The sequence below is a fragment of the Lactuca serriola genome, chromosome 6 (genome assembly GCF_051521515.1).
Source record: "Lactuca serriola cultivar US96UC23 chromosome 6, Lser_US96UC23_V15, whole genome shotgun sequence".
NCBI classification, from domain to species: domain Eukaryota; kingdom Viridiplantae; phylum Streptophyta; class Magnoliopsida; order Asterales; family Asteraceae; genus Lactuca; species Lactuca serriola.
In genome coordinates this window covers 124,114,449-124,123,458 of record NC_136413.1, presented here as the reverse complement: position 1 = coordinate 124,123,458, position 9,010 = coordinate 124,114,449, and positions in this window count along the sequence as shown.

Genomic DNA, 9,010 nt, shown 5'->3' with positions numbered 1-9,010 from the left:
TTTCTCTTGCTGATCTTCCTAAACCTAAATCCTCATGATTGGATCATCCTGCACAACATCATCCTCACCAATGAAACTGAATATGAGCCAATCATAGATCACATGAAGAGGATGTTGGGCTGTTACGTCATGGAGGTTTCCAAGCTGGATCAGGAAATTGCCAATGTTCTCAGAAAGAAGCCTACCATCACCCCAGTTGGTTTTGCAAGAGATTTGAACAAAATGCAGATGGGGAGGATTGAATCGAAGAGAAACTCAGTTATGTTCACCAGAGGAGAAGGCCAGAAATGTCTGTTCGCTTTGGCTGACAAACATCTTTACACAACTTCCTATCTGGAGCATGTTCTGGGGATCATCAATCGATGTAGGCAAAATTCCAAAAATAACAAGAAATACTTCAATGACATGATCCACTGGTATATTCGTTTCAGACAAACTCTTCTTGCCATCATTCCCTGCTTGTTCAACACTACGAAGAAGGTTGATGCAACTGGATCCAGTAAGCCGAAGTAGAGTCTCGCCCCAATTGACGTAAATGGGGAGATTTTTCGGTCCTTTGTGTGTTGTGTCTTGGGCTCGGTCCTTAGCCCAGTTTTGTATCCGGATTGGGCTTGTCCATCCGTGATTTAATTATTAGGGTTTAAGTATTTATAGATGCTTGCATGCATCTTTGTACGGATGATTTGGAGTCGATCATTCTAAATGATCATTGTTTTTATCGATTGTAACTCTAAAAGCCTCTACAGCGGAAGTTCTTTATTGAGCTCTGTTGAGGCGTGAATCAATTGGATCATTCAGCATATTATTGATTTTTTTCTCTTGTTTGTTACTTTGTTTGCATTGTTTTGATTAACCTGTGTAAGATCTGAACGATCTAAGAGATTTTCATCTCATCAATTGGTATCAGAGCAGGAGGCTGTGTAATTCATACTTATCTCTTCTGTCATAGAAGTGATTAGGGTTCATTCCACATTCATTGATATTTATTGAGCCGTCACTCCATAATTGACGTATCTCATTAGTTATTAATCCTGCCCTAACTCTTAATTACAGATCGCTCGGAGGGAGTGATGAGTTAAAGGTGCGAGGGTATAGTGACACCAGTTTCCAGACCGACAGGGACAACTACCGTTCACAGTCGGGATGGGTCTTTACCCTTAATGGAGGAGCGGTAACTTGGAAAAGTTCCAAGCAATAAACCGTAGCTGATTCAACATGCGAATCAGAGTACATTGCAGCGAGCGAAGGATCAAAGGAGGCGATACGGTTAAAGAACTTTATTGGAGACATTAGAGTTGTACCTGCCATAAAGGAGCCTATGGAAATTTTCTATGATAATGAAGGAGCGGTTTCCTTGACCAAGGAAATGAGGGATCATGGTAGATCTCGACATATCGACAGAAAATATCACTTTATTAGACATCGGGTAGAAGCGGGACTCCTCGTAGTTAAGAGTATATCGTCAAAGGCTAACCTAGCAGATCCGCTTACGAAGGAACTGAGTAGTGTTAAGCACTTACAACACGCTAGGAGCATTGGGCTAAAGGACGATGTTAGTTTGGATTAGATAGTTTAGAAACATGTAATAGATAAATGTAATTGACATTTGATGATTAAATAAAGGGGTATAATTTATTAGTATAGTCATAGTCTTATGTTGATTGTTTAACTATTATTTTTATTTGCATGTTTTAACTTCTTAAATAAATGAGTTAATTAAGAATAATCGAATTATTCAAACAGTCCACAGTCGTTCATATGTTGGAAGTAAGTATGAATGAAGACTGTCATGAATTGGTGTGTATATTGTCTGAAAGGTATTAGAAATAACAAAGGTTTGTTACAACGTTCATGAGTGCTTATGAATGAGTTTTGAGCATTGGAATAAACTCGCGCTTGCTGGAATCACTTCATGGAATTTACCATGAGTGATCGCAATACGATAATATTATATGGTATGAAAACCATGATATATGGTTTATTGGTTGCTAATTGATTGTACATTGATAATGCGAAATCGCATCAGTAAATTGATGTCATAAAATGCATTGTTGTGTATAATTTGATTAGTGAGTAGTAAATGCATATCAGTCGAAGTTTATTTGTTTCTTTTATCCTAAGAGGGTAAAAGCGATATCAAGGCCCCTTGATGATTTTATTTGACTTATGTGTCGGGCCCGTTCAGGACTGAATTGATGTGTTTAATTAAGTTCTATGTCAAATGAATCCGAGATCGAGAAACAAACTGCTGGATAATAAGTATGACAATGTTCCATGAGATTGTCCGCACGATATCTAAAATAGACGACTGTACGATCCCTTATCTAAAGGACAGATTGCTGATAAAATCAGAGTTCGACAGCATTTTTGAGAGCTATGATTTCTAATCGAGTTATACTTTCATTTGTGGTTACTAAACTTATCCAAGTGGGAGACTGTTGAATTAGGGTCTAAGCCCGTAACCATATTTGGTAAGTACTTGACCCGGTTGTGCATGGTCCTTTTAGGTTGCCTTCACCAGAGCAACTTGACTGGAGAAATAATAGAGAAAGAGGTTATTGTGATTTATTAATATATTATAAGAATAATATATTAGAGGAGAAATCATATTTGTTTAATTAATATTGGCCAATAATTAATTAAGAATTAATTTTGTGATCAAATGTAATTAATTAAACTAGACGGGCTGAATTATAATTATCTAATAATTGCAAATTAGGGCATTGGTTGCCTCAAGGATAGGTTGGACAAATTCAACGTGATAAGGCCTTAGAATTCGTCCATGATAAGGATTCAAGGCTTATCTTATGGGTTGCTTGGTGGGCAAGCAACCAGATAAGGATAAGGACTGAAACCCTAATCTCTGCCCTATATAAAGACCCCTTAAGCCTTAGGAAATCGGCCACTTGATCCCAAGAAGACCTAGAGCTGATTCTTGCCTCTCCCTCTCTCTCTCTCTCTCTCTCTCTCTTGCCTCTCCAATTGCTTATGGTGTTTGTGAGCCATTATAGGTACTACACTTGTGGTACTTGCTTTCAAGACTAAGAGATTGAAGATTTGTGTTGTTATTACAATATAACAACTAGAGGTATGTAATCCCTTCTACTACATAGATTTTGAAATACCTAGGTGTATGCTAGGGTTCTTCCAGCGTTCATAAAATTGTGTATCTAATAGAGAAAACATAGATCCAAATCTAGGGTTGCATGCACACATAGGATTGTTTGTATAAAACCCTCAATAAGAATATTGAGAGACAGGAGTAAGGGACTAATTGGACTTAGTCAAACTACCTACTTGGATAAGGTGTTGAAGAGGTTCAGCATGCAAGAATCCATGAAAGGGGAATTACCTATCCAGAGTAATGCCAAGCCGAGTAAGATTCAGAGTCCGAGTACAGAGGCTGAGATAGAAGAGGTGATTCATATACCATATTCTTCCACTATAGGCTCCATCATGTATGCTATGACTTGTACTCACCCTGATGTGGCCTTTTCTTTGACCATGGTCAGTAGATATCAAGGGAACCCTTGCAAGGCTCACTGGACTATGGTAAAGAACATTCTCAAGTATCTGCGGAGGAGTAAGGATTGGGTCCTTACCCTTGGTGGCAGTGATGACTTGAGAGTGGAAGGATACAGCGATGCTAGCTTTCAGACTGATAGGGATAATTTATGCTCTCAGTCAGGCTGGGTCTTTATCCAATATAGAGGGGAAATTACTTGGAAAAGTTCCAAGCAGGAGACAGTAGCTGATTCTACTTGTGAATCAGAGTACATAGCAGCAAGTGAAGCAGCAAAGGAGGCGATATGGCTAAAGAACATCATCGGAGACCTTGGAGTTGTACCAACTGTAAAGGAGCCAATGGAAATTTTCTGTGACAATGAAAGTGTGGTTGCTTTAGCTAAGGAACCAAGAGATCATGGAAGATCTAGGCACATTGACAAAAAATACCATTTCATCAGACATAGAATAGAAGAAGGACCCCTCGTGGCAAAGAGGGTATCATCGGATGAGAACCCAGCAGATCCCCTTACGAAAGGAGTAAGTAGGGTTAAGCATCTACAGCATGCGTGGCGCATAGCGCTGAAGGATGATATTAGTTTTAATATTTAGATACTTTTCTGAAACTTGTAAAATGTAATTGACATTTGATGACTAAATAAAAGTTGTTATTTATTTATGAGTAAAGTGTTACTATCTTATGTTAATCATTTACTATGGTTTCAATTTTGCATGTTTTGACTTCCTTAATAATTATGTTATTATTCGAACTCTCCACAGTCAGTCATACTTTGGAAGTAGGTATTGGTTTAAGAGTGTCATGAATTTGGCTTGTATGATTTCTCTAATGTGCATTAGACATAGCATTGGTTGCTACGACATTCATGAGTACTCATAAGGTCTGAGTATTGGATTCAACCCACGCTCACTTGCATCACTTTATGGAATTTATCTCGAGTGATGTAACGCCCCGTCTCTGGTATGTGTTTTTATATTATTTATTTAGTAGTTTCTTGAGGGACTCGGCGAGTCTATTGCCCGACTCGTCGAGTGGAGACGGGATTTCGAGCACGCGTAAGACAGCGACTCGACTAGTCTATATTCCGGACTCGGCGAGTCAGCCTGTCTGGAAGAAACCCTAAATCCCCGAGTTTGCTTGCTATATAAACAATGTTATGTGCCCCAAACTCGCCTCCTTCACCCTCAGAGAGCCTGTGAGCAACCCGAAGTTGTTCCTTGTGTGATTATAGTGCTTTCGTGTGATTTCTTGAAGGTTTAAAGAAGGAAAAGAAGAAAGGACCAAGAATAGGAGGTGGGAAACAAAGATCCAAGGCAAAAATCGAAGATCACTAAGGTATATCTCAGAATCCCTCGGTCTTGTGCTTAAAACCTCCATTGGAACACCACTAGGACCCATTTAATGTGATTTCCAAGCCTATTAGTTGTATGGATGCCTTGTTGGGTCGTTATATCCTTAGATCTGTTCATTTAGGGTATGTAGAGCCCTGATCTATTGCCTTTTTCGAAGTTGCTTTGCATGAGAACCCTAGATCTAGCCTTTATTATGCTTTTGAGCCTTTTAATCCTCTTGGATGCTTATAGGCACGTAAAGATAGAATCTTTACGTGTTAATCGAGCTTAGCGAGCCCAGATCTATAAGTTATATGCACTGGATTCAAGCAGAATCGAGTTTTTAGAAGCTGCATGCATGCGACTCGGCGAGTCGTTCTTTCGACTCGGCGAGTCAAGTCGCAAGTCACCGAGTTTCCCCTTTTGAGTGGTGTCGAGTAGGGACCAGTGAGTGGTAGAGTGGACTCAGTGAGTTGGAGGTCAGACTCAGTAATGGAGGAACTGGACGAATTGTTCATACAACTCGGCGAGTCCAGGACAATCTTCTTAGCTCAAGAATAACTTGTCGAGTTGTTCATCAGAATCGGCGAGTCGGATGCAGATAGCCTGAGTTCTAGAATCGTAAGGTAACTCGTTGAGTCGATGCCACACTCGACGAGTAGCAGCGAGTGAAGTTTGAAAAGTGTTAGTAGAGACTCGGCGAGTTGGCGGACCAACTCGGCGAGTCAGGTCAACTGTTGATTGACTTGGACCAGGAGAGTTGACTTGACCAGGGGTAAACGAGTCATTTTACCCCAATACAGTTATCAGTATTTGACTGAGTGTGTTTATGGAATTGTAGCCCGGGAGACGCCGGAGCAGCAACAGATAGCTTCCAGAGCCATACACTCAGCAACCAGTTCTCGAGGTGAGTTTCCTACTAGTAGGAATGGGTCTACGGCCACAATGCCGACCCGCTTAGTTAGTAGTTAATTCCGGATTTCGGTCCGAAGCAGTAGCTCGTGGTGCTTGATGTCTTTGTGACTCAGGCATGTTTATGTGTCATGTGCCCCGGTCTTAGGTCCAATGTTGTATATGTGTTATGTTAGTAGATACGTGTTTATGTTATGCTATGTTCAGACAGTTCCGGACTTCAGTCCGACGCAGCCAGTTCCGGACTTCAGTCCGATGCAGTTAGTTCCAGACTTCAGTCCGATGCAGTTAGTTCCGTACATCGGTCCGATGCAGTTAGTTCCTGACTTCGGTCCGATGCAGTCAGTTCTGGACTTCGGTCCGATGCAGTTACTTCCGAACTTCGGTCCGATGCAGTTAGTTCTGGACTTCGGTCCGATGCAGTGGGCAATGCCCAGTATGTGCTTTAATTGTTATTGTATGGTATGTGGTAGTTTGGGGGAGCTCACTAAGCTTTGTGCTTACTGTTTCAGTTTTGGTTTCAGGTACTTCCGCAAGTAAAGGGAAGAGCTCGGGATGATGGCATCGCACACACCATAGCTTCAGTTTGTTTTGGGAGTTGATTCAGTTTTTCTTAGATATGTTTTGATACAGTTCTGACACAGTTTTCTCACAGTATTTTTCTCATGGTTTGAGACACGCCACGTATGGTTTTTATTATGAAATACTCAGTTTTGTGATCTTTTATATATATTAAAAATGAAATTTCCGGGTCGTATTTTTGGTATGTTACAAGTTGGTATCAGAGCCTTGGTTTGAGGGATTCGGATACACTCTCGGGTGTGTATGAACTCAAACTAAGGGAAAGATAAAAAGAATTTTCAAAACCAAAATGTTTCCGAAAGAATTTTTGAAAAACGCTTAGAAAGAAAAGAATTTTTAAAACGAGATAAGGGTGTGGTGCATGCGATCAGCCGAGCTCAAGTAAGTACTCCCAAATTACCCATACAAGTTTATTTCAATTTCAGTAGAACAGCATGCTAGTATAGGACTAAGGATCTACAAGGATGCCTTATGTGCCTGCTTCATGTGTTTCAGCTTTATGAGATTTACATGCTAGCTTCGAGTAGACAGCAGTAGGATAGCCTATCTAGGTGATGCCTGAAATTATGAGCTTAGCATTCTATGCTAGTACAGTTTCTCATTAAAATGATAGAATTGCTTGAGTAGTTCCGTGTCCGAATGCTACTTGCTTTGTGCTTTGTGGGACTCTGAGTGATGTGAGTTAGCCGTTAGGTGAATGCGCCACAGCACATGTGAACAGGGTTGAATAATCTCAGAGTGTTGGATTCGGCCCTACTGCGCAGCTCTCGTTTGAGTCTAACCGTTGTGGGGACGAATCCTATACTCGAAGGATTATCTGAGCCTCGCCACATGTGATGGCATTTATGTAATGACTAATTAGCATCGCAGGGAGGCCTTCAACAGCTGAGGACGGGTAAGGGTCGAGTCAGATACTTCCCTAGGGCAACCTAGGATGAGTGTAGTAGAGATCGGCAGCAGTAGTAGTGGTCAGGTGGAGTCGAGGCAGTTCTTGAGGAAAGTACGGATAGATGTGGAAGGTAGTAGGGGCCCATAGTACTGGAAGCAGAGGATCTGTACTCGAATCAAGGAAGGTCGAGATGAGACCAGAGGGCCTGTAGTAGTAGTGATCCCTCGAGATATATCCGTGTTTCTGACATTTATTGTAATTTGTTTTCAGAATGGTGGATTTACGCTCTAGACCAGCAGGCGGTAGTTCAGGCGCCGGAGAAGGATCGGGATTAGGCTCAGGAGCCGAACAGTTGGATGAGAACACCAGAGAGTTATTCACTTCTGAAGTTACTCGTATTATTCTTGAGCAGACTCCAGTGATCTTTGGTTCGATCAAGAAGGGAATACTAAATTTGATGGATGAGAAGTTGGGCACCTTCCGTGCCGAGGTAGCGGGCATGATGGGGTCGCGCATGGCGCACGCTTACTTTCAGGGAGTTCAGGGCGTGTGGAGCTCCGGACTATCACGGGGCGCGGGACCCCATTGCGAGTACTAGATGGTTGGCGGATGTCGCTAACGCTTTCCGGACGAGCAGGTGTCCCGAGGGGGACAAGGTCAGATTAGCGTCTTGTTTTCTAAAGGACAGGGCACGAGATTGGTGGGAGGAGGTTGGACATGCCATAGAGATGATGCAGCGCTAGATGCCATGACCTGGGCTGATTTCTCTACCAGGTTCAGGGCGGAGTTTGCACCGATTATCGAGGTGCAGCAGTTAGCCAGGGAGTTTCAGGACCTCACCCAGACTACGGAGACTGTGGCGGAGATCACCGCCAAGTTCAGGTAGAGGGCTCTTCTCGTTCCTCAATACGCAGCTGATGAGGAAATGAAGAAGGCCCGTTATCATGAGATGCTACGGAGTGACATCTGCCAGTTTGTGAGCCGGTCCAGTTGTAAAACGCTGGACGACATGATTGCTAGGGCTCAGGAGAGGGAGATTGACCTTGAGATGGAGAGGAAGAGGAAACCGGAGGCGGCTTCGGGTACTGGTAGTTCGGGCAAAAAGCCCAAGGTTTCAGATCACAGATCCAGGAGTCAGTAGAGCCACGGTCGATGTGGCAAGTGTGGGAGATTGCACGATGGAGTGTGCAAGGCAGGGAGTTCCGGCTGCTACAAGTGCGGTCGGAATGGGCATTTGAGCAGAGATTGTACAACCCCTGCTACCGTTATTGGGACATCAGATCTGATTTGCTTTCAGTGCAATCAGAGGGGACATAAAAATTCCCAGTGCTCGAGTTTAGCTGCAGTAGGGAAGGTGGCGGCACCTGCCCCTGCTACCTTGAGGATTACTGATGGCCGTCAGGGCCGAGCCGAGGCGCCAGTGGCGAAGATTAGAGCTTTCCAGATGACAGCAGAGGAGGCGCGAGCGACTCCTGATGTGGTGACGGGTATGTATCCTTCCCTTATCTTCGTATTTATTATTGATTATCGCTTATGGTTATATGTTTTGTATAGGGTCGTTCTCTGTGAACGACATTCCCGCTACAGTATTGTTTGATTTGGGGGCTACCTGATCGTTTGTATCGCTAGCGCTTAGCAAGAGGTTTAGTAGGGCCCCGGGAGAGCTGGATTGTCCATTAGAGGTTGAGATAGCAGACGATAGGACCGTGAGGGTCGCTAGGGTGCACAGAGGATGTTCTCTTCAGTTGTTCGACGAGCAGTTTTCGGTGGACT